We start from the raw sequence: 27,177 nt of genomic DNA on the forward strand, positions 1-27,177 counted from the left end.
ATGCTGCCCATTTAATATCAATACCACTTTGTGGTGCAAATAGCAGCCTGATTCAAGACTGACTGATGGAGGGGGTGTCAAATGCTTTGGAGTCATCGTCTAGCAGACACAGCCCCTCTGGCTGTGCATATATTGACAAGTCTGTAGACTACGGAATATCTCAAAGACTGAGGCAAAGAGAGAGAGAAAGAGAAGATGAAATGAAAATGAAAGCACAATCAGAGTGTGGTTGAAAAAAACAGGGGCAGGAGAGAATGGAAATTAAAATAAGCAGTAGGTAACCAGAGGATGCATTGTCCCTAGTTCAGGAGGCATTAAAAGAAGATTGGGCAAATTCATGAACAATCAGTAGTGACCATGATCAGTATATGGAACCTTCGTTTTGATAGGAAGCAAAAAGTGAGAGGACTGTTGTCTTCAATGGCTTCCTAGAACAGGTATAGGGAATCTGTGATGCTCCAGATGTTGTTGGACTCCAACTCTCTTCAATCCTGGCCAGCACAGAATCATGGAATTGCAGAGTTGGAAGGGACCCTGAGGATCTTCTCATCCAATCCCCAGCAATGCAGGAATACTGTATGCAGCTGTCCCATACAGATGTTGAACCTGCAACCTTGGCGTTATCAATGGATTACGAAAGGATGGGATAGTCCAGCAGCACCACCACCAGCAGCAGTTCAAAGCAGCCTTCTGCTAAAGTCGATGGAAAGGGATAGGGACAACCTCTCTCAGTTCTCCATGGCAGGGATATAATGGTGATTACTCTCCTGTGAACATGGGGAATTATAAGGTGGTGGAAGTGCGCTCTGCCCTGTAACCAGAAGGTTCCCATGGTGGTACATAACAATCTATTAAGGCACACATATCTATACCAGAAACTCAACAATATAAAACCAATATATATCAAAAAACCCAAAGAATCAAAATAACAACGAGCCAAAATTACAGACAATGCAGCAGCAATCCGGTTCTGAAGCAGTTCCATATGCCTGAGAAAACAATGAGCTGACATCTGAAAGAAAATAACATTGGAGACAACTGAATTTATGGAAATTCTATGTATGGACCTGCAGTGGTTCCACCATTCTATGATTCTTCATTAATGTAGTGCTTGTGGATTGACAAGTTCCTGGTAGTGGCCATGGGAGACTATATGTGCCAAGGAACTTAAGGAGTTTCTGCAACTTGGAATGAAAGAACCTAAGAAAAGATTCCTTTGTTCTGGAACCTGAAGAAAGACAAAATTGTCTCAGTCTCATTGCTAGTTTGCTGCACACTCTTGCATCCATTTAACAGTTCTTTGTATACTGATGAGTTCAGTTCTACTTTTCTGAACCACTTATCCTAAGAGCACTTTGCCATGATCCTGTAGTTCTCAAGCAGAAATGCCAGAAGCATCCTGGAGGAAAGGTGTGATTAGATATTTGCCTGCAATGCTGAAAGTGTGGTTGGGGACTGGTGTGTTCACATCATCCTCTCTGCCAAATTCTTGTGGGATAATCTGCAGCCAAATCACAAATGTATGCTTGCTGGAGAGTCTCAAGCAGGGGACTCTATGATGTCATATCCTTGAAACTTGTGTGTCAGGATGGGAAACAATACAACCTTAATCTTCTTCTTCCTGTCACTGCACACTCTTCTTCCTACATGCAATGGGGTAGGTTGTCTGTGAGCTCTTCTCCAGAGAGCACACTCCATTTTGAACTGGACCATGGACTTTTGTCATTTTTAAGGATTATCCCCTGCCTGATTTTCATCACTATATCTGTTGAATCATGGCAAGACTTTGATAAGTGAGTAAACCTTATATTTTTCTTGTTTACTTAAATGGTCTGAGAGTGATATCTTTGTTAAGAGGGAAACCTAAAAGGGAGAAGATAATCCAAGTCTGCCTAAGCATTCTTGGATATCAGACTTGTTCTAGAAGGTTATACAACCTTGTCCTAAAAGCTTCTAGAGTTGAGTTGCAAATAGATGGTGATATTACTCTGATGAAATAGGTATGTGCATTCTCATACTAGTGAAAAGAGGAAGGATGATTAATAAGTAAAATATCCTCTGCTACTCATCCAAATCCATCCAACAATTCTCATGCACAATGTCTCTCCCCTTCAACCCCTGACATTCCCTGCAGTGAGCAAGGAAAGTCTGAAGGGGGTTTGTACTTGCAATTGCTTGAACATGTGTAGAATACGTTGCATAATCAGGGACCATGATAAAGTTGTGTAGAAGGTTGCACTTCAGTAGAAACCTCCAGCAGACTCTCTCCATTGTGTGCATCCTGTGCCTCATACAAAGATACAGAGTTTGCATTTTCAGGCAAATACCAGAACTTGCCTAAAGAGATGTACCTTTCTCCCAGGGTAAATAATGTACTCAGGAGTCAACAAACTTTTTCAGCAGGGGGCCAATCTGCTGTCCCTCAGACCTTGTGGGGGCCCGAATTATATTTTGGGGGAAAAAGAACGAATTCCTATGCCCCACAAATAACCCAGAGATGCATTTTAAATAAAAGGACACATTTTACTTATGTAAGAACACACTGATTCCCGGACCACCCGCAGGCCAGATTTAGAAAGCGATTAGGTCGGATTCAGCCCCCGGGTCTTAGTTTGCCTACCCATGCTCTAGACCAGGGGTCTGCAACCTTTAAGATAAAAAGAGCCACTTGGACCCATTTCCGAAGAAAAAAAACTGGGAGCCGCAAACTCGTCATTATAAAAATAACTTTTTTGTCACTTTTTTATTATTATTTCTTTTATTATTTCTTTGTTTGACCCCTCAGAATAACTCCTCCTCATAGAAATAAAATAAAACAAATTAAATAAATAAATTAACTATAATTAACTATAATTAAAATAAATAAAATAAATAAATTAACAAGTTACCTTTTGTGTGTGTGTGTGTTCTTCACTCCCCTTCAAAACAGTGACCAGCGTACATGCCCCTTACAATGTAGCGGGCGGGCGGGAAGGTGACGTCGGGACGGTGCGTGACTAATGCACGCACCGCCCCATGCGACGTCACAGCCAGTACAGCGCCTGCCACAGTGGGGAGTGTTGGGGCGCACAATGCGCCTCCTCCCCTCGCTAGTATCCGCCCCGGAGCCGCGGCAAAGGTGTAAAAGAGCCACATGCGGCTCCGGAGCCGCGGGTTGCAGTCCCCTGATGTAGACAGTCAAGTTCGACATTCTGGACATATTGGCGTAGGTGATTTTCAAATTGCACATCTTAGACTAAAAACATTGAATCTTTTATATGATGTAATTTCCAATAGTTTTTATAGTGAGAATGGGTATAGTTGTTAGTGAAACATTCTCATATGATTCCTTCCAGGGTTGGAAGCTAAAATCTATGCAAGTATCGAGCAAGATAAGATGCAGAAATTGTATGTTTTAGGAAGATGGAATGTGGTAGGCCCTCTGAAAGGAACGGATGGGCCTTTGACTTTCATTTTCTCACTTTACAACACAATCTTCTTGTGGAGCTCTTGCAGTGAACCTCTGATAAAAGGAGAATTGGTTGTTAAAATTCGACAGTCCTTTGCAATCAGGTCACACACAATGAGCATGTTTCTGTTGAAATCCAAGGACTGAAGTATTTCATTGCAAAGGCAAAGGATTGCCTTAATCTTTTAGTCATCAGTGCATTGATTATACATTCACTGTTTATGTGTCAAATCTAGCTGTGCCTTTGTACAATGGAAATGTGTAATAACAATCCTTTTAATGTCATTTGTATGTAACCTGAGAGATGAATTTGAAAGCGATGAATGTTTTTAAATAGCACCTATAAGCGTGATACACAAATATAGCAAACTGTGCTCTAGGGTACTCAAACACTGGCTTCCTGAGCTTTTCAAAATGCTACCATTTTAATCTTACTTGCCTCTTTTATGCATTTGTTCTTGACAAAGCACTCAGCTTATATTACTCAGTGTCTCAAACAAAGCCCTAGTTTTCAGTAAATCTGGAACAAGGCATAAATTTAAGGAAATGCTGGTGTCTACAAAATATTATGTTAGTTTACATAGGTTAAGCTTATCATGTGCTACCTTGCCTCTTATTGATAAGCACATCTTTCACACAAAAGGAAGACTCTGTCAGTGATAAATGATCTTCAGAACCAATTTCACAACAAACAGACAAGTGTGTGATAGTTTCAGTGATTGTAGCGAAAAGGTTGGCTTAATCTAATCTCAGTTTCAACTCCAGTTTAAGTGTTTTGTGATTACAGGCTGATAGTGCTGCCTAGGAAGTAGCAGTGGCTATTGGCAGTGATTATGGTACCTTCCTTTTGACAAAGAGAATCCATTCTGGAAATCCCATGAATTTCCCCTATTTAAACCCCAATTAAAGCAGGTGATTTCACCCTTCTTGTTCCCATTCCAAGAGGACAGGTATGCCTATATCTGTAATGTGGCTCTCATAAATTGTTGTTGTTGTTGTTGATGATGATGATGACTTCACTCACTGGCTAAAAACACTCAAAGGAAGGATCAGGCTGGATTCTCACAAAATGAATAAAGAGACTAGTGCCTGCACGTCTTGCCTCATATCTCAAGCTGCTGCATGCTGGAATGGAAAGGGGGAGCGGCAAAGTGTCACTGAGGTCAGCATAGGGCTGACACACCATCTGTTTTATGGGTCAACTTCGGGGAATCACATGGTAGTGGTGGGCAGGACCAATGGTCAAAATGCATAGACGTGAATTATCTAAAGGACTGTCACATGCTAGATGGGGTAAGCTTGTTTTCTCCTGCTCTGGTGGCTAGGACCTGAACCAATGGACTGAAATGACAAGGAAAGAGATTCTGACTAAACATCAGAAAGAACTTTCGGTCTGTAAGAGCTCCTTCCTTGGATGTTTTTAAGCAGAGGTTGGATGGCCATCTGTCAAGTATGATCAAGTTGACATTCCTGCATTGCAGGCGGTTAGACTCCATGGCTCCCAGGGCTCCTTCTAGCTCTGCAATTCTATGGTTTTTGCACTGTATGCTTGTTTCTACACACCCACTTATCCCTCTCTTTCCTTCAACCAGGGAAAGCAAGAAGCATTATCAGCATTCAAGGACTCATTTCTGCCAGGCAAAAACATCTGAGGGTGGAAAGCAGTGTTGGTGAAAGGTGTGACTCAGAAAGGTATCTAAGAACAATAGAAGAGCCTGCTGGATCAGGCCAGTGGTCCATCTGGAATCCATAGGGCCAGACAGGGAAGACTGAAGGGCCACTATAGGGCCCCTGGCCTCAGGTCCCCCATCCCTACTTTAAATCTTAGAATGCAACAGGACCTGTGAGTTCTTTCCTTTGATATGTGATTCAAAGTGATACTTTCAGAAGGAACATCAACAAGTCAGGGAAGGCTTTGAAGAGTAGCTTACAAATGACAAATGATTTGAAGTTCAATCGGTATGAGAAAAGGTTGAAGAGACTGGACATGTTTAGCCTCGAGAAAAGGAAGATTAGAGGGGGATATGAGAGCGACCTTCAGATAATGTAGGTGAGAACCATGCAGCCCTGTCTTGGGGGAAGGACAAAAAGAGATAAGTTAAAGTGATAAGCAGAGAGATTTAGGCTCTATACAAAGAAAAGCACACTTTTCAAATGCATGGATAGTGAAACATGGTGCCTAAGGAACTGATGAAAACTTGTTTGAGGCTGAAGAAAGGGCGATACAGGCATCTGTTGGCTATACCATTAATATATAGTTTCCAGCCTCAGATTGTGGAGTTAGACAGCAAGGCCCCTTCTAACGTTTTGTTTCTAAGCACCTGTCATTGTAAAAAAAAAAAAAAAGGAAGATTAATGGATGACCAGATCTTATCTTTCCATGTCTTCCCAGCTGAGAAAGGGCAGAAAGAAATGATAAAAGATTAAGCAACTTTTCACATCTCCAATTTATAGCACTGGTCAAAGCCTTTCTAAAATATGTACTAGAGAGGTTCCATCCATTTGTTGGGAAATTGTTCCCATGGGAGACTAGAGGTTAATATTCTCCATATCATATACATCCTGAGCAAATCTATTAAAAGTCAAGAGGTTCACAATGAGAACTATTCTAGATGTGATTTGTCTTAGAATGAAATAACTCACAAGGAAATTTTATTTTCTTAGATTCACATCCCTTGCTATCACATTAGGGATGAATGAATCTCTCAGTTTCTCAGTGTCCCATTTATAAGTTCCGTTCCCCCAATTTTTACATAAGGTTGCATTAAAAAGAAAAGAAATCCACATGAAATGCATAATAATTTTGGGTGTGTACAGTGGTGCCTCGCAAGACGAAATTAATCTGTTCCGCGAGTGTCTTCGTCTAGCGGTTTTTTCGCCTTGCGAAGCAACCCTATTAGCGGCTTAACGGATTAGCACTATTAGCGGTTTAGCGGCTATTAAAGGCTTATCAGCTTAGCGGATTAGCTGCTAAAAGGCTATTAAAGGCTTAGCGGCTTAGATAAAGGGGGGGGAAGCAAAAAAAAAATCTCAAGACTCGCAAGACATTTTCATCTTGCGAAGCAAGCCCATAGGGAAATTCGTTTTGCGAAGCGCCTCCAAAATGGAAAACCCTTTCGTCTAGCGGGTTTTCCGTCTTGCGAGGCATTCGTCTTGCGGGGCACCACTGTATTTTCCAAACACACATTTTTGTACATACAATTGTCCAGTGTTCATTTTTTCTACACAACTTTGTCTGTTCCACACATTTTGCAAGCAATGTTCCCTAATATAATGCATTTTTATATTGTTTTCACTAATTGATATATTTTTGGATGTGCATCATTGTATGATTGGATACCTGCATGCAAAATTCAGGGAAATGTGAATTTTGAAAGATAGCTGTGTTTCAATTCATATATTGCAGTTGTGGGAAACCTTTCGCCCTTCAGATGTTACTGAACTACATCTCCCATCATCCCTGGCCATTGACCAACATTGACTTGTAGAGCCTTGAAAGACTACAGCAATGAGAGTGGGAATGGTCAAACTTTTTTCCATCAAGAGCTGAATTATCTTGGCAGTAAACTGCTTTCTGCCAGTGGGTGGGATCAGAAATTGCAGTGGGTGAGACCAGAGGTATTTCATACAATTTCTCATCCAGCCCTCTTTTTCCCTGCTTGATAACGCTTAAACTAGTTAACTCTTTCCACTCCTGTGATTCTAGTGATTATTGACCCCATGCTGGTATTCAGCTTTTTCCTAAGCTTAATGGCAGTGAGTTGGGAGAGGGTTCCATGAGCAGGATCCAGAGGGTACTATTTAAGGCCCAAGCAATTGTGATGATGATGATGATGATGATGATGATGATGATGATAATTTTATTATTTATATGCCGTCCATCTGACTGGACAAGATGACATTGATTCCTGTTACAGGCCTTCTCTGTAGTATCTTTCCATTCATGGAACAAAGCCTAGCACAAACCTTGTCATAATTTCAGTTTCCCCAGGCACTTGGACAGAATAATCAATAGGGTATTGTATTGTTAAATATGCTTTTAATATATGTATGTGATCGTACCACTGAATTTTTTTACCTGCTTGCAAATCGCTTTGGGACTCTTTTAGTTGGAAGTGATACATGAATTTAATAAACCTAAGCCTAACCATTTCTGATAGAACAATGCTGTTAAAAATAAATTTTGTTCATATGGAAAGAAATAAACTGAATAATGGATCCCTTTTTTCCTCTTGAAACTGACAAGCTTCTATTCTTTCTCAAATATCAGATGGGCTTAAAAGTAACATTTTTTGTACACTATAAAACTGTATTTTTCCTTTTATAAAAAGGAAAGAAAATCAGTCTTTAAAGCTACTATTTGCCCTGATAAGGAAAACGCGTGAATATGTGTAAAATATTCTTTCAGTGGGAGAGTTAACTAACTAACTAACTAACTAACTAACTAATTAAATTTGTATACCACCCTATACCCGCAGGTCTCTGGGTGGTTCACAGGATAAAATCAGAATATAAAAGCACAAAATACATAATGAAAACAAAAACAAAAACAACCCAATAACCCCCCTCCCCTGGAGAACGTTGTGTGAAGGCAAACACTACTCCATTTTTGCCATTGTCTGAATAGTGCTTTCTTTAAGTGGCTAGTTTCTTTGTAAAACAAACAAACAACCAAACAAATTAAAGAAATGGGAGATCCAGTATGGATCTCCATTATTGCATGTAGCTTTGGCCTGAACAGAAATTACCTCCAGTTGATTTCTGCCAATCCCTCAGTGCAGCTACGTTATTCTGGAGAATCCATTGACCCCTGGGATCAGATTTACAAGATGGCTAAGGTGCTATAACAGAAAGGAAGAAGCAAGAAGATCCACTTCAGAAGCTCTTATCTTTCAAGTGTTTGCATTACTTTGCTCACAGGAGTCTGATGATTTCATTTGGCCTTGTTTTGTATAAAAGGTAAAATGCCAGCTTTTAAATATAAATCCAGAAGAATAATGAAACCTCATGAACTTCAATCACCAATGAAGAGAAAATGTAATTTGAGACAGGTTAGATGGTATTTCTACAACTAACCAACTGAATGAATCACAATGGAAATTAGGTCATGTTGGATGAAGTGGCTGACCAAACAAAGTGGTCTAATGACAAGGGAATGGAGCTAAACAAATGGATTGTAAAGTAATACATTTTTGGACAAAGAGCAAACATGTTCTGTTATCCTATCTATCGGCAAAACAGATCTGGAAGTGGCAGTGGAGGTAAGATCTTGTGATACAACCTCTTAATCAGAAGAAAACTACATGCCATCAATAAGATGCAGCTGCAAAAAGACTGGTTGGAATTCTTGGAAGTAATTTGGCAAAGTTTTTGTAGAACAGGTGGAGGAGGATGAATAGCCTTCTATAAGGTACTGGTGAGGTCAAACATTTGTCCAGTTGTGGACATCCATTTTCAAGGAGAATGAATTCATAAGGAAGATTGTTATGTACTGAGTTGAATAGGATTCAGAATGCAGTAGTCTGATTGGTCCGAGAACAATAGGATTCAGAATGCAGCAGTCTGATTGGTCCTAGAACAATAGGATCCAGAATGCAGCAGTCTGATTGGTCCACAGGAGCCACCCAATCCAGCTCCAGGTGGAAGTGAATCCGCAACCTGATTGGCCTGCAGGAGAATCCTGGAATTAGCCAATCACATGGGGCCCATTGTGTAAATAATGTATATAAAGGGGACATTCTGAGGGAACTTCCACTCCTCCTCACCACTATGAGTTGAATAAAGAGCACGAAATCCACTCTCGACTCCGAGTATATTTCAAAAATGATGGAAAGAAGACCAGGTATAGAGGTATAGTTATAAGCAGAGATTGATCTGTTTATCTGAGGAAAAATAACACTTATGCCCCTTTCAGTGCCGTGCAGTGGCAGTTGCTTCTCAATGCCATGTGGCTGAAATAAGGCTGTGAATAATAGACCTTTCTGGGCATAGTCTGCTATGAAAGGTTTCCCCAGTCAGTTGGCTATTTATTAATCCATATGTTTTTGTTGTTATTATTATTTGCACCACCCTTCAACTTAAGATCTCACAGAAAAGGCCCATTCTTGTGTTGCCATCCTCCGGATCTCAGTATGGGGGATAAAACTGAACCCTGGCATGTTGGGACAGCCTCATAGTCATCATGGCAGCCAATAAGTTCTGAGCCACCCCAGAGCCAGTCACCTTGGCATGGATGTAGAAGTCCTTCAGAACTAGCAGTCTGGAAGTCTTCAACATGGCCTCTAAGACCATCTCTGTCAGCTCAGGCAGGGAGAATGCTGGGCAGCGAGGCTGGCAAAAAAACAGCAGAATCCCTAATCTATCCTGATTGTCCAATGCCAGGAATGCACACTCAAGATCCTGCCCCCGCAGTCCCGCTGGGCATGGACATAGAGCCTGGAGAGTGAAATGGAATCTTTATAGACTTCAGCAATATGAAAGGGTACTATGGTATTTAGAGCTTTTTAAAACTGTTATCATGATTAGGACTGGAGCAGTGAAGTATGGGGAGATTTTATCACATAGGAATGGGGGAATTTCAGTTCACATTTTTATGGGAACCAATGTGGTTTGCATTTCCCAGAATAATACACATACTAAAAGGCAGCTATCCTTCTAAATTATCTGTATCTTGGAATGCAGTACTCCAACCAAAAAAAAGTGTACAGAATTGTGTATATTAGGAGAAAGCGTAGATAAAATGCATTTATCAGTGAACGTAGCATAGAAAATGCATTATGTTACAGGAAATTGCTTACAAAAATGTGTTTATTAGCCAAAATTGCATGCAAAAAAATGTGTATGAGAACTGTTTGCTAAAATGCTGACTAATTTTCAACAGCGGGAAAAAAGAAACACCATTTCAAACTGATGCAGAAATGTTGTGAACTGGAAAAATGAGAAATTGAGAAGAACCAGAATTTACATCCTGGCAGATTGAGTGGACAAGACCAATAGTGGGCCCAACAGTCAAGAAGTGAGGGGCAGATGGGGCTCATCAGCCTGGAAACGTAGCCCATCTAGGAGAAGGAAAACTCTGGTCCTAAACCTCTACTGCTTTGTAGGATGTCTTTGGAAGAAGAAAAGGCTAATGTGAGTTTCACCTACAGTGTGCTGCTACCTGATAAATGCCGCTACCTGAAATTGACCCTTGCATTAGTATAAATTATGCTGACTCATGTAAGAATGTGTAATTGAAGCCAGCTGACAGAGTGACTAACCTACTCATGCTGAAATATGAATCAAGGACTCTGAGAGACAAAGCATCTACTGTCTTATCTCAATTATGGGATGTCACCATTCATAACAAAACCAACTCTACAGTCCTTTGTTTCTAGATAGTACATTTACAGCTGTAATCTGCTGTGTTATACGCTGGAGAAAATGCTCTAAAAATCAAAATTCTGTTGAAAAACAAAGCAAAACTATTTTGAAAACTATAGAGTTGTGGTCTATAAAATTAATGGGGTTTGCAGATAAACAGAAATGGGAAGTATAATGACTATAACTGGAAGACAGAGTCTTAAGGAAAAGAGACATTCAGAGGTCAAAATGATGAACTGAAATTGAAATGAGATTAATTTTGATTGATAAGTCAGACATCCAAAAGAATGAATATTCTGGGATAGTGGGAACAGTGTGAGTGGGGGTTTATCTACACTTCCTCTTGTCCTGCTGCTTCCTCAGGGGAAAACTGCTCTTTAGGGCTCAATTGGAGCAAATGGCAATTCAGGTTTTCTCCAGATTGATGTTTGCACCTGGCTCTGTTTAAAGAAAAATAAAAACCAAAGCAAAATTGATCTAAAAAGCCTGAAGTCTCCCCTTATCCAACATACCCTGCCCTGAATGTGATCTAATGAAGGGTTGGAGGTGGCATGCTTCTGAATACCATTTGCTAGAAACCATATCGGGGAGAGTTTCCTTGTACTCAGGTCCTTCTTTCAGCTTTCCCACAGTGGTTGACCACTGTGAGAACAAGATGCTGGACTAGAGGGGCTGTTGGCCTAATTCAGCAGGCTCTTTTTATGTTCTTAGGGTTCTCTAAATCAAGGAACAACGCAGGCAGCCAAGAAATGATCAAAATGAATAAATAGGGGGGTTTTTTTGGAGGGGGGGTAAGAATGTCTATGCATGCTTTCAGAAATGTGTCAGAATGTGTCACGCTTTTGAACGTGGCTATAAGAGGCAGGCATTCCTAACAAAGGCTCTGCGGACCCAAGTTACACATTGATCACAATTTTCACCTGATTCCTTGTCACCTGAATCTTTGATTACACAGCAGTGACACTGAGACAGTGTGGAAGCCAGTTTGGTTATGCTTTGAATATATTCTGTCAGATCACAAGCCACCATAATCAGATAAAAAGTTGGCAGCTGTGGAAAAATAAAGAGGGGGCAGGGGCTTGTTTGGGGAAAGCTTTCCAATCCCCTTTTAACTGTTTTTTTTCCCCTTTAAAAACTTTGGCTCAGATCTCATTATGAGTCTGAGTTCTTGACCTACATTCACATTTCCAGTTTAGCTAAGGGCCAATTCACATGTTTCATTTTTAAGGTGGCAAAACCTCACAAACTTGGTTTTCACATGCTGTTTGCAGAAAACAGGTTTTGTGTTAGAAAATCTGAATGCGTTTAAATTTTTTAATGTAGAGCTAATTCATACAAATTGTTCCTCCATGCACAGTGCAGAGGCAAAAGCCACCTAGAAATCAGGTCTAACTTGTGACATAATTTCTGCAAAGCTACTTGTGCCCGCCTAAACCTTGAATTTCAATTATTGTTGGCCCAAAGTATTAAGTCTAGCTTTTTCATCATGTTGAGGTGGAGGGCGGGGGGGGGGGGGTTCTCAGTTGGTTTGATCTTCAGTGGAAGGAATGTGAATACAATTCACAGAGGGTAAGATGGTCTTTCTGTAATGTGGCTAAAAGTTATTCACAGGGGAAACCATGTTTTCTCCCCAGAATGCCCTGGGGATTTTGGAAGAAGATTAAATCCAGGCAAAATGAGGTGCTTCTTCATCAAGTACACAGTGAAGCTATGAAGCACAATATCACAAAATGTAGTGATGGGAACCAACTTCGATGGCTTTGAAAGAGGTTTAGACAAATTCCTGGAGGATTCAGCTATCAATGGCTTCTCGGAAGATGGATAGGTACTTACCTTGGCATGCCCCAAATTCTGACAGTGAATCTAAAATCAAGGCTACTTTATCCTTTAGACCACTGTATTTTCCAAGTGGCAAACTGAAGCACAAGAGCTTCTTTGGATCGTTTGAAAGATCCAGTTCTTGCAGGCTGCAGTCCAATCCCCTAATCCACTACACTATGTTGGGAGTCAGATGGACAGTTTATCCCGTTCTGCACATAGGTCACAAAGACAGGAGTTGGGTGGTTGTTTCTTTAAGCTTGCTTTGCTGTCTCCATTCTATGATACTTCCTCCGGGACATGCCCCTTTCAACTCAATGAGACTTCATTTTGAGGAAATGGTAAACATGAACATCATTGACATAACTTACTTTAAATACAACTTTGTTCATTTTAGAAACTCAGAAATTCCCAACACAATTCTGGTTTGATAGTACAGTGGACGCTCGGGTTGTGAACGTGATCCGTGTGGGATGCATGTTTGCAACCCGCAGCGTCCGCAATCTGCAGTGGCACATCTGCACATGCGCGGGTCGCAATATGGCACTTCTGCGCATGCACAAAATGTGATTTAGTGCTTCTAGCATGCGCGACTACCAAAACCCAGAAGTAACCCATTCCAGTACTTCTGGGTTTCGGCGGTTTGTAACCTGAAAAAACGCAACCTGAAGTGTCTGTAACCCGAGGTATGACTGTACAGTCACTGTACTGAAATTCTGAAAAAAAGGATGAAAAAACTTGAAGCATAAAATAAAATACCTGAATCGTTGCAGCAACAGCAAACAACAATACCATTCTGAAGGCTTTGACCTAGTGACAATCGTGAGGTTAACGTCCCCCCTTTTTAATACTTAAAAGCCTTTAGTGCTTTATTGCCAGCTAGAAACTAGTCAACATTAGCATTTGACTGATGGAGTCCTCTTCCTTGTGTAAGTACCTGCAGTATGATGAATCGGGTAATAAAGGGATCAGTCACTACAGGTTCCTAGTGAACTCTGGCTGATTATACTTTGGAAAATGATCTGATGAAGGAGTAAAGGAGAGGAGATAAATCACAAACTTCCCATTTCTGTGTATTATCAAGGCCACAGTGTGCTACCGCTTCTTTAAAAGCACGGAGTTCAATAGGTACCAGTGGTGTAACTTCCATTCTCCCCTCGTAAAAAAATAGAGTTCATGGGATCATAGAACTGTAGAATTCAAAGGGACTGTGCGGGTCATCTAGTCCAACCCTCTGCATTGCAGGAATCTTTTGCCAAATGTGGGGCTCAAACCCACAGCCTGGAAATTAAGATTCTCATGCTCTACTGAATGAGCTATGCAGCTGAATAAATTTGGCATTCTGTTCTGCCACAGGAGGCAATTCTAAAGGACTTCCTCTGTGGAATCAAAGGAAAGGAAAAAGTTTTAAAACAGAGATATTTGGGGTGTATAGGCATGGGAATTAAAAGGAAGCTATTTCTGCTAGCTTGCATCCATATGTATGTATGGGAGAATCTTGTTACTTTCCATTTCTCTCTGTTTCACATTTTTCCAATCTTAAGTTTAGTTCTCCACGCTGTTTCAACATCAGTTTGTGATTTATTTACTTTTTTAAAAAGTTTTCATAGAAATTCACCAGCATTTTCATGTCAAGTTCTCCTAATATACATGCATTTCTACACAATTTTGTCTAGTTTACACATTTTTGAAAATGCAGTTTTGGATGATATATGCATTTATATGCATATTTTACCATATGTGTTTGTGTAGATGCGTGTGTGTGAATCTCTCTCTCTCTCTCTCTCTCTGTGTGTGTGTGTGTATACATACTGTATTACTTGTCTAGAGAACTGCATTGCAAGATGTGAATTTCAAAGGATGGCTGAGGTCCGGTTCACCTATTCTTTGGGAAAGTACTAATTAGCTATGCTCGCCTTTAAATGCAAACTGAATCAATTTTCTCTCCCATCCCCATCTATGCATTTGTACGGTGTTCACAACCACAGCATTGCAATTTCTAGGCATGGTTATTTTGGAAGGGTGCTTTCTTGTCATAGCAAAGACAGTTAAATGGTAAGGAGGATATATGCTGAGCTTCATCAATTTTCATGTTATGCCTGCTTGGAAGTCACTGCCCTCAAACCTGAACACCATCACCTGCTACCCTAGATCTGTAGGAATGGAAGGTGATGAGTGACTCAATGGTGAGGTTCTTATTTGTCTGCATTTTCTACTTTAAAATTCATTCCTTGGCAGAAATGAGCCCTTGGAAGTAGAGGAAGTTGATTTAAAAGTGCGACAGATACATTTTTTTGTTAAAAAGAATCCATATTTGGAGGGTCTTTGTGTCCTGAGAAATGTGTCCTTAGCTTTTCTTATGCCCTTCAGACTCTTTTCTCTCCTGTATCTCTTGCATGTTGCCAAGAGCCAAGTGCTCAATAAAGGAGACTTGAGGCTGAGTCTAATACATCAAAGTCAAGGCCTGAAAGTTTCAGAGGAAAGTTTCGCACACATCCCTCAGCACAGTGTAAATGTGTAACGCTCAGCAACACTTAAAGAAATCATTCCTCATTCAAAATTCATTATATTGTAGCTGCAGTTTTATTAGGAAGCTGGTCGTTTCTATCGATTAACCCGAGGATGTTGTGGAAACCTGAGACAAATGGAAAGTGCCCTCAAGAGCAAACTGTGACTTCAGAACAGTACATAAACACAAATGGAAAGAACCGACCACTGTGCTTTACTCAGGCATGATGAGGAATAACAATGCACAAGCAGGTTGGCCTACAGAAGGTCCCAGGTATCTCCACGCAGGACTAAGAAATTTCCTTGTCTGAAATCCTGGACAGCCACTGACAGTCATTGTTGACAATACTAAGTTACATGGACCAATTATCTGCCTCAGTATAAGGCAGCTTCCATATAAGGCAGCTTCCCTAAGAAGGTGGTTCACTAATAGGCCCTCTAGAAGTCTAAATCCAGGCCTGAGCAGACAGGTAAGGATCCAGACCCATTTCTCTTCTGGATTTCTTGCCGCAAACATCATCACCACAACTGATTGTGACTGGGAATTCCACAGGAGCTGTTTTACTTGGGAAGGGAGGACAAGAAAGGTCTGGAAAGGCTTTAGAGCTTTCTGTTTGGGGGCAAATCTTCTTGAGAGCCAGTGTGGTGTAGTGGTTAAGAGCGGTAGTCTCGTAATCTGGGGAACCGGGTTCATGTCTCCGCTCCTCCACATGCAGCTGCTGGGTGACCTTGGGCCAGTCACACCTCTTTGAAGTCTCTCAGCCCCACTCACCTCACAGAGTGTTTGTCGTGGGGGAGGAAGGGAAAAGAGAATGTTAGCCGCTTTGAGACTCCTGAAGGGGAGTGAAAGGCGGGATATCAAATCCAAACTCCTCTTCTTCTTCTTGTAAATGGGCATGAACAGATTTTGCCAGAGGTGAATCCATTTTCATCCTTTCTAAGGGTGTGGTAAGACATTAACAGAGTTGTGTTGAGAAGTTCTCCTGCACCCCTTCCCCCAATTCTCCATCAGTGACTGAGAAAAGAAATGGCATTCAAAAATTACTCAAAGGGGGACTTTGGGGTGTGTGAAATTCTCATGGGTTGGGTACAGGGGTTTGTTGCATTTACCATACTTTTTAAGTGGCTGTTTGTGAGTGTCCTATGAATCATTTCACAAGTGGTCTGCACACTGCAGCCTCCCTGGGTGCCTGTGATTCAATCAAAGGGCAGAAGAAGCCACCATCTGCAGATTAGGAAGCATGAACAGATGGAGTGAGGCTGCAGAGGGCCAGAGAAATGTTTACTAGAAAGCAAAGCAAATGCACCCCGCATGATCACCTTGCAACAGTACAGTAATCTAAAAATTCCACACAAACAGTAATTCAGAAGAAATTCTAAAGCGCCCAGGGAAGGAGGCAGAAAAGTAAAAGCTTCTATTGCAGAGGAGGAAAACCTTAGAGAAACTGCGGGATGAATTTTGGCACATATTTATATTAGTGAGACAGAGTAGGACTTGTTCACTTTGAAAGCTTTTACCATGGATGACTGGGTGGGAAATGTCACCATACAAATGATAAAATGGGACCACTCTGTCCTGCTCTGGATCACTGGGTATGTTGGTTCAGTACTGAATTATTCTGTTAAATTCCACATTCTGGACAGATGCTCATTTTGTAGCATGAACTGGGTGCTTTGGTTTATCTCACCTGTCCAGTTTCCCTATTTGCTTGAGTGTTTTAGCACCAAATCCCCATAAAAATAGATGTCATATAAAATGGTGTGCATGTTCAGAACACAATTCTGTATTTCAAGTTTGGATATTGGACCTTGCATCCATTTTGGAGGAGATTAGGAAAGATGTAAAATGCTGCTGCAGTTTGGGAGTCTCCTTGAGTAATGAGAAAGCCCAGTGAAGCTTTATTATATAGCAATATTAGATATATTAGATATATTAGATTAAACTCTTTTAGAAGTTCAAACAGCATTTAAATCCCTTCATTTTCAAGAAACAGAAGAAAGAGCCAAACAAAACTGAAGTTTGAACTCATGAACATTGGGTTTTATTAATTAAAATAGATAAAACTTGTGGTGGAAGGGAAAGTTCAACAATAGCATTCAATAGGCTGCAGTCCTACCCAAGTCTTTCTAGTGTGAACGAGCACTATATATTTTAAGATACTTTTTTTTTACCTTCTGCTGAGAAAATAAAAGTCTTTTGTTCAAGGTCACAGACAAATTTACTTGCAACATGATAGTTTTTGCAGTTGCTTAACAGCATTTCTTTCTCAAAGAGGGAGGCATAAAAAAGAGAAGAATTTAAAATAAATATGTCCTTTGTTATTTAAGGTAAGAACATGATTCATATTTGTGGCCTAGACTTGTATTATTTAACAAGGTTCCCCCACCCCCCAATGTGATTCGGTAATTTCATGTTTCCAGAATGTCAACAAGGGTAATAAAATAGCAATTTAAAGCGGCATTAAAAGCTAAAGTAAATGGCATGATTCTTCTGAAGCTATTATGACAAAAGTACTCCTGTTTTTACACAGCTTTGCACTGTAAAAAGAGACTCACTTATGTTACCAATTCACTTTTGGATGCTTGTTCACTCATTACATTTTTGAGGCTGTTCTGTAATATTGGACTGGACGGAGGTTATAAGAAAAGGATCAAAGGAGCTAGTGCTGCTTTGTAGCATCTGATGAATGTGAGAAGCTGCTACTCCTCTTGTCTTAGGGAACAGCTCTAACTTCCTACCTCACCCTGGTAGGGCTTTATGGAGCAGTAGGGTAGCCCTGCTGTGCAAAGCAGCTGAGGCTATAGCGGAAGTGACAGTGATTGGCCTAGCATCGCACAACAGCAGTGGGCTTGTCACAGGATCAAATGGCTTAGGCCAACCCCTTCTTTGCCCCTGTGTGAAAAGAAAGCCCAACCTGGGAACTCCTACTTGTGAGTGGGGATTCCGCATTATCAGGACACCCACACAAGCAGGTAGGCTTAGAGCACCTGCTTTTAACTTCACACTCATGTTCCACATGCAAATAATGGATAAAGAGGGTTGTTGTCTTGAGACATACTGGCCACATTCCCAGTCTAGCACTGATACCATTTTAAACAGTCCTAACTCCCCCCAGAGGATTCTGGGAGCTGTAGTTAAGGGTTCAGATAATTGCTAGGAGACTTCTATTGCCCTCACAGGCCTACTATTCTCAGAGCATTTAAACAATCAAACCCTCTTCCCAGTGAACTTTGGGAATTGTGGCTTTGTGGTGGGAATTGGGGTTTCCTACAGCTCTCAGCATCCTTAACCGTCTACATTCCCAGAATTCTTTAGGAAAGCCATGACTGTTTAAAGTGATAACATAAGGCTTTAAATATGTGGTGTGAATGTTAGCTCTATATACAGGGCTCTGGATGACAATAAGGCCAGTTCTTCCTGTCTCCCTGGCTGCTGGTTTCTGTACTCATTCCACCACTCCTCTGATTGGTGCAATAGGAAATCCAAAGCAATGCCCTTCCTGCCTTCAGTGCTATTTTTCTAGAAAAAGCAAATTCATGGGTAGTTTCTAGGATGTATATGTTGCCTTTCCTTTCCTCTAAGGTAGCCACAAACAATTTTAATTTTTCCCCCCTCATACCTATACCAGGCTTCAAGGGACGCGGGTGGCACTGTGGGTTAAACCACAGAACCTAGGACTTACCGATCAGAAGGTTGGTGGTTCGAATCCCCATGACAGGATGAGCTCCCGTTGCTCGGTCCCAGCTCCTGCCAACCTAGCAGTTCGAAAGCACATCAAAGTGCAAGTAGATAAATAGGTACCACTCCAGCGGGAAGGTAAACGGCGTTTCCGTGCGCTGCTCTGGTTCACCAGAAGCGGCTTAGTCATGCTGGCCACATGACCTGGAAGCTGTACGCTGGCTCCCTCAGCCAATAAAGAGAGATGAGCGCCGCAACCCCAGAGTTGTCTGCGACTGGACCTAATGGTCAGGGGTCCCTTTACCTTTACCTTTATACCAGGCTTCGGCGTAGTAAAGGTGCAAATTGTACAGCACACAGAATCCCAAAGTTAGTGAGGCTGAAAGAAAAACTTCACTGAGTAATACCCACATCTCAAAGCAGTCAGAGGCACAATTCAGGGATGGAAACACCCCCAATTTAATGGATGCAGTGATACTCCTTTATCTTATTCCTTATCTGAGTGTGCAAACTGAGACATTGTATAGCATGCTGAACTACTGAGTATCAGTGATGAATATAGTTTGGCTAAAAAATAAAAAAAGCATGGCATGAGGTCATACAGAGGGAATCTGGGAGGGGAAATAAGGGACTGCTCTATTGTAATAATGCAGAACCCCTAATAAATTATATATAAAAAAGAACACTTGAAAAACTCTGAACTCAGCAATGCAAAGTGGTCTAAAACAAATGGAGAATTGCCAACTGATTAGGAGCCTTTTCTTTTGCTTGCTTGCAAGATTAAGGGTATCTGAGATTGTTAGTTTAGGTTTCCTGTAGAAAAGTGGGGTTAAAATAAATAAATACATTCAGTAGCACTTTGAACTCATGCCTGCTTAGTGAAAAATGCTGGGTAGAAGTCAGTACATTTCATTTATCTTTTTTAAAGGAAAGATCAGGATGGCTTCCATGTGCATGGAATTGCAGTATTTTACAGTTATTGACATGAAAATGCATTTGTCTCATCTAAAATGAGCTGCATGGAGCATGTCGCTCGATGACTTGCTTTACTAATAATGTACAAAATATATGTCGAGCATATGCATTTACTACAGAAAGATGGGCATTTTAGCTAAAGACATCCTCTTAATAAGTCAGGCATGAAACACCCCAAGAGAAGTGTGTTTGATGTTTTTTTATTAATTAAAATGCTTAAGGAATTCAAAAGGAAATAATTTATTCCCTGCCAGTCATGTAATTTTAGTGAAGTTGAATGGGAGGGTAAAAATGAATCAGTTTTTTTGAACTGTAATCCAATTTGAAAGGGAGATTTTTATTTTATTTTTTGGTAATGGAAGAAAGACTTCACTTTTGTACCAATTTTACGAGATCGTTTGTCACTAGAGAAATTGGAGTTTAAATTGCATTAGTGTTTCTGTCCAATTACTGCTTCACTTTGGCTTCTCTTTCTGCCCTGGTTCCTAAACTTTTTTTTAACAACAAAATATGATATTACAGAATAAGTCACTCTGGTGTTCTTTATCTGGGTCTACAATTCCCTATTAGCACAAAACCTGAACGGAAGTGAAACACTAGGACTTTTAGAGATTTGCTTTTTACTCCAATTAGTTCATGCTGATCCCAACTATAGTGTCAAACTAGAGAAATGTCCTTATAAGTGATTGACCAAACAGCACATCTAACTGCATCCATGACTGATCATAGATGAGCTCCCATGCTGGGAGACTAGAAGCCTTGACAAAAAACAATTTCCAATAATCTCTGTATTGGGAAATTCTTGTTGGTATTGTTATGTGCCCACCCATACTTGCAAACTATAGTTTCCAAGAATTTTCTGCATAGAACTTGCATAATTTTATCCACCTCTAACATTTTCCTCTTATTCCCCTTTTCTCTAAAGTAAAAAGCTCTAAACATTTTAACCTTTTCTCAAAGAGAAGAATGTTCATCCTCTTGATTATGTTTTGGTTGCCTTTTTTTTTAGGAATGGAGGGATCTGCCCATTTCAATTCTCAGTTCCTCATTTTTCCAGTTTCAAATTCAGTTTGTTTTGCAGCAATTTGTGAACTTGGGGGGGGGGGGGAATCCTCTTGAAAATTTGTCAACATTTTTAGTGTGAATTTGTTTAATGTACACATATTGTTTTGCAAACATTTCCCCTCGATATAATGCATTTGGCATGTTCTTTTCACTAATATCTTTATTTTTATGTACACATCCCCCTAATAGATGCACTTTGGTAAACATTTTATCATTAGAGAACTGGGTTGCAAAATTCAGATAGCAGCGTTTCGGTGCATGTGCAAATTCGATAAACTCAGCTTTAAACACAAACTGAATTGAATTTATCCTCCATCCCTAGCCCTTTGCTGAACCTTTTCAGCTCCACAATATACTTTCTGAGGTGAGGAGAATTCCTTACCCAGGAATTCTGTACCCAGAATTTCAAGTGTGGTTGCATAATTGATTTGTATAAAGGCATTAAGAAAAATAAAAGAGGACTTGAGAAAGGCCCCTATCTCATTTGACAGCCTCCTACTCAGCTTAATATGGCCATGTGTAGCTGCTGAACTTGTCTGTTATCTAGCTTCACATTTCCGAAGCAGAGGCAGTTATCTTCATGTCTCATAAAAAAAAAAAGTATTGAGAGAAGAACACCTAGCTGGTTTTTTCTCCCTCCAAACAATCTGTTTCTCTTTTATTGCTGGTGCTGTCAACTGACTTAGTTTGTATCATTAATTTGCAGAGTCAAGTCATAAAGCCTTTCATGGATTGCCACACCATTGGACTGCAGGTGGGAGCTGTGTGTTTGAATTTTGTGAAGTATATACAGCTCCCTGCAAGAATGGCAGAGAGAAGGCTCTGACCTAGCTTCTTCTAGTAGATACTGGTATATTCAAACATGTCTGCTTCAACAGTTCATTGAAAGGTTACTGCATGACTCTGGAAGGGAGGCGCAGGGGAGGGTAGTTTGTCTCACAAACACAAAAAGAAGATAGTGTCTGTACAATTTGCCTCCTATCTTAGGTTCAACATAAGCAAAAAGTTTACTCATTTTTTAAAAAATGAAACCTGGGGAGCTGGATATTATAGTAAGTTAGGGCAGTGGAGGGGGGGGGTGACGTGGCCTCCCTGTGTTATGTTGGTTCATCTAAAAAGCCCATTCCTGCCTGTTTTGTATCTTTTTCTTTCTCTCTGTTCTGGGTTATTCTAGGTGTAGTAGGTGGTTCTGTTAACTTAGTGCAACAGTGTGGTTTCTGCTCAGAGGAGGGTAGGATCTGCAATCAAATGTAATTAATAAATAGAGTAGATAAGAAGTTCAAAGTGCACTCTCTCTCTCATACTATTATAGATCTAGGGTGGAAGCCTAGATCTGTGACCATTCTTACAAACCTGGGAGCAAGTGTTATTGAATTATAAGTGTGAGTTTTATTTATTATTTCTATTTTATTTATTAAATTTGTATACCACCCTTAATCCATAGATCTCAGGGCAGTTAACAACATAAAACTACAATATGTTTAGGATTCAGGCAGATGGAGGCTTTGTTCCACTTCCATAGAGCCCCCCCCCCCAGGGGGAGGGACATGATGGCATTATTAAGACCCACTATTGGGAAACAAAAACCTTAGATTGTGGTTTGCTATGAGTAATGTGAAAGCAACAAAACATGAGAAAGACCTTTCATTAATGGCTCACACTAGACAAAATTGACACCTTAAATCAACAGGTGATTCTCACTTACAATAAAAATAGTGGCAGCTTCTTCTCTTCCTCACCAGCTCAGAGGCACCTGGAACATAATACGATGGGGAGGGTTATTCATCACCCAAGTTTGTGGTTTACCTTCTGTTGAAGAACATTTGAAATGGGATTTGGTTTAATGTCATTCGAATGGAAATTTTCCCCATTGAAACGTACAAAAAATAGTCACCATCAGACTGACACTACACTGACATCTTGTAGCATTGTTTTGCTATTCAATTACCCCACGCACTGTTGGCCTTCATGGGTCTCACTGCCGGACTCCATGAATTTGAGAGTTCACCTGGAACACATCCAGCACCGACCTGAGATTGCATGTTGCAGGAGAAGCCTGGTCTAGGTGGCAGATCAGCGAGTCATCTGCCATTGGCGATCTTTTTCAATGAAGAGTCTTCATAAGCTTCTGTAGAACCTAGAATCATAGAATCATAGAATCATAGAGTTGGAATAGACCACAAGGGCCATCGAGTCCAACCCCCTGCCAAGCAGGAAACACCATCAGAGCACTCCTGACATATGGTTGTCAAGCCTCTGCTTAAAGACCTCCAAAGAAGGAGACTCCACCACACTCCTTGGCAGCAAATTCCACTGTTGAACAGCTCTTACTGTCAGGAAGTTCTTCCTAATATTTAGGTGGAATCTTCTTTCTTGTAGTTTGGATCCATTGCTCCATGTCCGCTTCTCCGGAGCAGCAGAAAACAACTTTTCTCCCTCCTCTATATGACATCCTTTTATATATTTGAACATGGCTACCTAATCTGAACACACACTGTGTTTGAGCTACTTAAGCTACTCAGTCACCTATTATCCTTTGTACCTCATCTGTTCTGGAATCTGTATCCATGTTTTCAAAGATCACTGATCATTTTATGGCACTGATTGCACACATGCTATTTACCATTGTCAAGGGAAATGCACACTTAATTTGTTTTTCATATTCAACATGACTAACTAACTGCACACCTGTGTGTAGCATTTAGTTAGCATTAATTACCCATTGTCACAGCTGCAAAAACAGTGATTACAATATAGTTTGGAATCTCTACACAGGTCTTTATGAAATCGCTGATTTCCTGCACCCTATTCATCTAGGGTGGTCCAGTGCAAAAGCTTTGGCTGGGGAAAAACCAGGGTTCCGGTTTCTCATTCTGCCACAAACTTACTGGAGTAAGCCTGTCTGTAAAAGAGTCCATCTACTTGTTCAAGGGATGACTTGGGGAAGATTTGAATCAGGTAATGTTTCTCAAGCATTATGCTTTATACAAATGAATGGTTCTGATTGTACATGACAGAGCCTAACACAAAACTTGCTTTTTCTGTCATCCCAATACAATTATCCTTTGAAATGGGTTGTGATCTCAGCTGATCTATGTTGCACCCAATCAAGAGTAATTACACCCCAGCCAATATGCAGTTGCCAATTTGGCAACCGTACGAGCTCAAAAATGAAGGATCTGCTTATTGTGTCTCATCATAGCTCATATCGTATTTATATTGCTGTTACTCTGGAAATGCAAGCTTGTACCCTATTTATGTCATTCAAAGTAGCTGCAATTTTTGGTGGAAGGCTTTAAGGACATTTTTTTTGGCAATATTTCTTAAATCTATTTCCTGGTCATTATGCTGGAGCACTTTTCCATTTAGCTGCTGCTCATTTTACTCCTTCCTCCCATGCTCATTATTCTCTTTTTATCTTTACTGAGCTGTGTTTGGCATCTATTAACCTAGGTCCTTCAAATCACGTATATAAACAAAATCAAGGCTGTGCCTGTCCAACGGTGAGTGGGGGAAAACTATGTATGGGAGGGGGAACACTACCCACCTAGTCCATCTTTGCAGAACAAGAACAGAAAAGATTAGACTATGCAACATTCTCTTATGCAACAAGGCAGTTTATAAATCAACCTTTACCCAGAGTGCTCAGGGTTCATTTTATTTCGTACAAATATAGCATTGAATGTGATTGATATTCAGTAGCACTGATATCATCAGCTGTTGTAGACAGTTGTGAGCATTTTGCCTAAACTGGACTTAATACTGGGTTGTGTGAGGGTGTAGTGGTAGGACACAACATTGACCTTGTGATGACTGTGGACTTCCTACATTTGAAGATGCATAAAAAAAAAATGACTTGAACTGGGGAGACTTGGGTCCTAATCCTCAGTGAGCCACAAAGCCAGTGGGTAATCTTGGGGCAGTGACTATCTCTCAGCATAACCTTACCCGTTCGGGATTCATGTGTTACTGTCAGGAGCGAGCTGGCAGTAAACCACAATATGCAAGTCTTTATTAGCAAGAACATGATCTGCATACACTTGGTGGAGTGCCAGGCCTGATGAGCACAGCAGCTCATCCCCAGTAGGTTTTGCCCCCTGTCTCCCTACAGTCGTCCAAGTCCCCTCTTCTCTAGGGTTCCCTCCAAGCAATCAGAGACTGCATGTGCATGAAGCCAACCTCTGACCCCACCCTTTTCATGCCTCTTCTGGTTCTGGGAGACAAGCAGGGAGTGGAGCTTGTCACAGTAGGAGGATGCGAGTGTCTTGTGTCCCCACCCTTCCTTGTGCAGCCACATACAGGAAACTAATGGTACCTCCTAAACTCCTGATCCTACTGGGTTTTCTGCTAGGAATGGGAGAGAATGTCCATGGGATTAATGATATCAACTTTCTATGAAACCCCCTTGCATTAGTGAGCAACAAACCTTAACATTCCCCTTCTAAAAGTCCTTTGCTATAGAATTTTCTCCCCTCAAACAGTTCATGAACTAAAAAAGAATCTCTAACAGAACAATGCCTTCCTCGGAGCCTTTGATAATTGGCATATTTCTGCTCCCACTGGGATGTGCCAATTAAGGGAATCAGTTGTTTCACTGTGTCTACCTCAAGTGGGTCTTAGGTTCTCCACTGTCATTGTTGGGAGCTTTGGTGAATCATCGTATTTTATTAGAAAGTCTAATAAGGGCATGAAGACATTCATGGGTTTTCTCTTATTTAATGTGCTCCAGTAGTTTTGTTCATTTAAGCACTTTCTCTTCTATTACCATTTCTGTCACCGGATACAGTCTTCAACATGACTTTCTATGCAACTTCACTTCATGCTTTGAAATGCTCACTCATTGTTACTACAGGCCGTTATTAACTCACTCCACCACAAATTGTCATATAGTTTGCACACCATCTTCTTTCTCTAATCCAGGGGTTACCAATGCAGTGCTTGGAGGTGCCAACTGAGCCTGCCAGTACCTCCAATGGTACCCACAAAAGGTCTCAATAAGTGTCTTAAAGGTAAAGGTAAAGGAACCCCTGACCATTAGGTCCAGTCGTGGCCAACTCTGGGGTTGTGGCGCTCATCTCGCTTTATTGGCTGAGGGAGCCGGCATACAGCTTCCGGGTCATGTGGCCAGCATTACTAAACCGCTTCTGGCAAACCAGAGCAGCGCACGGAAACGCCATTTACCTTCCCGCCAGAGCAGTACCTATTTATCTACTTGCACTTTGAAGTGCTTTCGAACTGCTAGGTTGGCAGGAGCTGGGACCGGACAATGGGAGCTCACCCCGTCGCAGGGATTCGAACCGCCAACCTTCTGATCGGCAAGTCCTAGGCTCTGTGGTTTAACCCACAGTGCCACCCGCATCCCAATAAGTGTCTTACCTCCTCAGAATTGCACAGTGCACAGGATACTGTTTTCTCTTGCTCATCTCCTGTTTTGTATTTACTTGCTTCAGTTTTTATTCAAGGTTTCCCTGAAAACAAATGTCATTTGACAATATATAAACATCATAAATAAATACCTTTGGTTCTTTGTAATACTAGAAAATGGGGATGCTGCAGAGATCTATCTTAGGTTCAGTGCTGACCAACATCTTTAAAATTGACTTGTATGAGGGAATAGAGGAGATGTTCATCACATCTGCAGATGACACCAAACTGGAAGCCGTAGATAATACCTCAGGAGACAGGATCAGGATTCAAGATGACCTTAACAGATTGGGGAACTGGGACACAACTAACAAAATGAATTTCAATAGGGATAAATGTAAGGTTCTACATTTAGGCAAGAATAATCAGATGCACAAATATAAGATGGGCGACAGCTTGCTTGACAGCAGTACATGTAAAAAAAAAAATATCTGCACAATATGACAATTACTCCTAGTGATGCTAGCATTGGACAGTCTTTTCACAAGCCCCTTTTATCACATAAATACTGAGAAAGAGAATGTTAGCTCATATGGATCGGAGCTTCACATATGGCATTTCCTAGGGCAGACCATTAAATAAAATTAGGATTAATGGCTGTGGAATAAAACGCTAACATCACCAAAATCCAGAGTCATTTTCAGTGAAAAAGTAGATTGTGCCATACACTGCAAGGTTGGTATACTGGCATTCAAATTAACCAAAAGAGGACAGACGGACAGGAATGATTTAATGCTTGGCCACATGAAAGACTTATTTAATGGCACTTTGTTCTTGGGTGTTTTGAAGAAACATCAATGCTACCAAAATAATGAAAAGGTCAGAAGCCGATTGTAATAAATTAGGAAAGACTGAGCCAATTTTCAACACCTCTGTTGCATCCATTTAAATTAGTGTT

The 27,177-nt window shown here is 40.8% G+C and overlaps 1 long non-coding RNA gene across 1 annotated transcript in view; it reads left to right on the forward strand.

Moving 5' to 3' along the window:
• The first annotated feature begins 1,220 nt into the window (after nucleotides 1–1,220).
• Nucleotides 1,221–27,177, forward strand: part of LOC308459337 — a 79,417-nt gene continuing 53,460 nt past the window's right edge. Inside the window, exon 1 of the long non-coding RNA XR_013978015.1 lies at nucleotides 1,221–1,793. This is a non-coding gene — a long non-coding RNA (uncharacterized lncRNA). The remainder of the gene's footprint in view (nucleotides 1,794–27,177) is intronic.

Source organism: Podarcis pityusensis (genome assembly GCF_964106645.2).
Source record: "Podarcis pityusensis genome assembly, chromosome: 1".
Classification (NCBI taxonomy): domain Eukaryota; kingdom Metazoa; phylum Chordata; class Lepidosauria; order Squamata; family Lacertidae; genus Podarcis; species Podarcis pityusensis.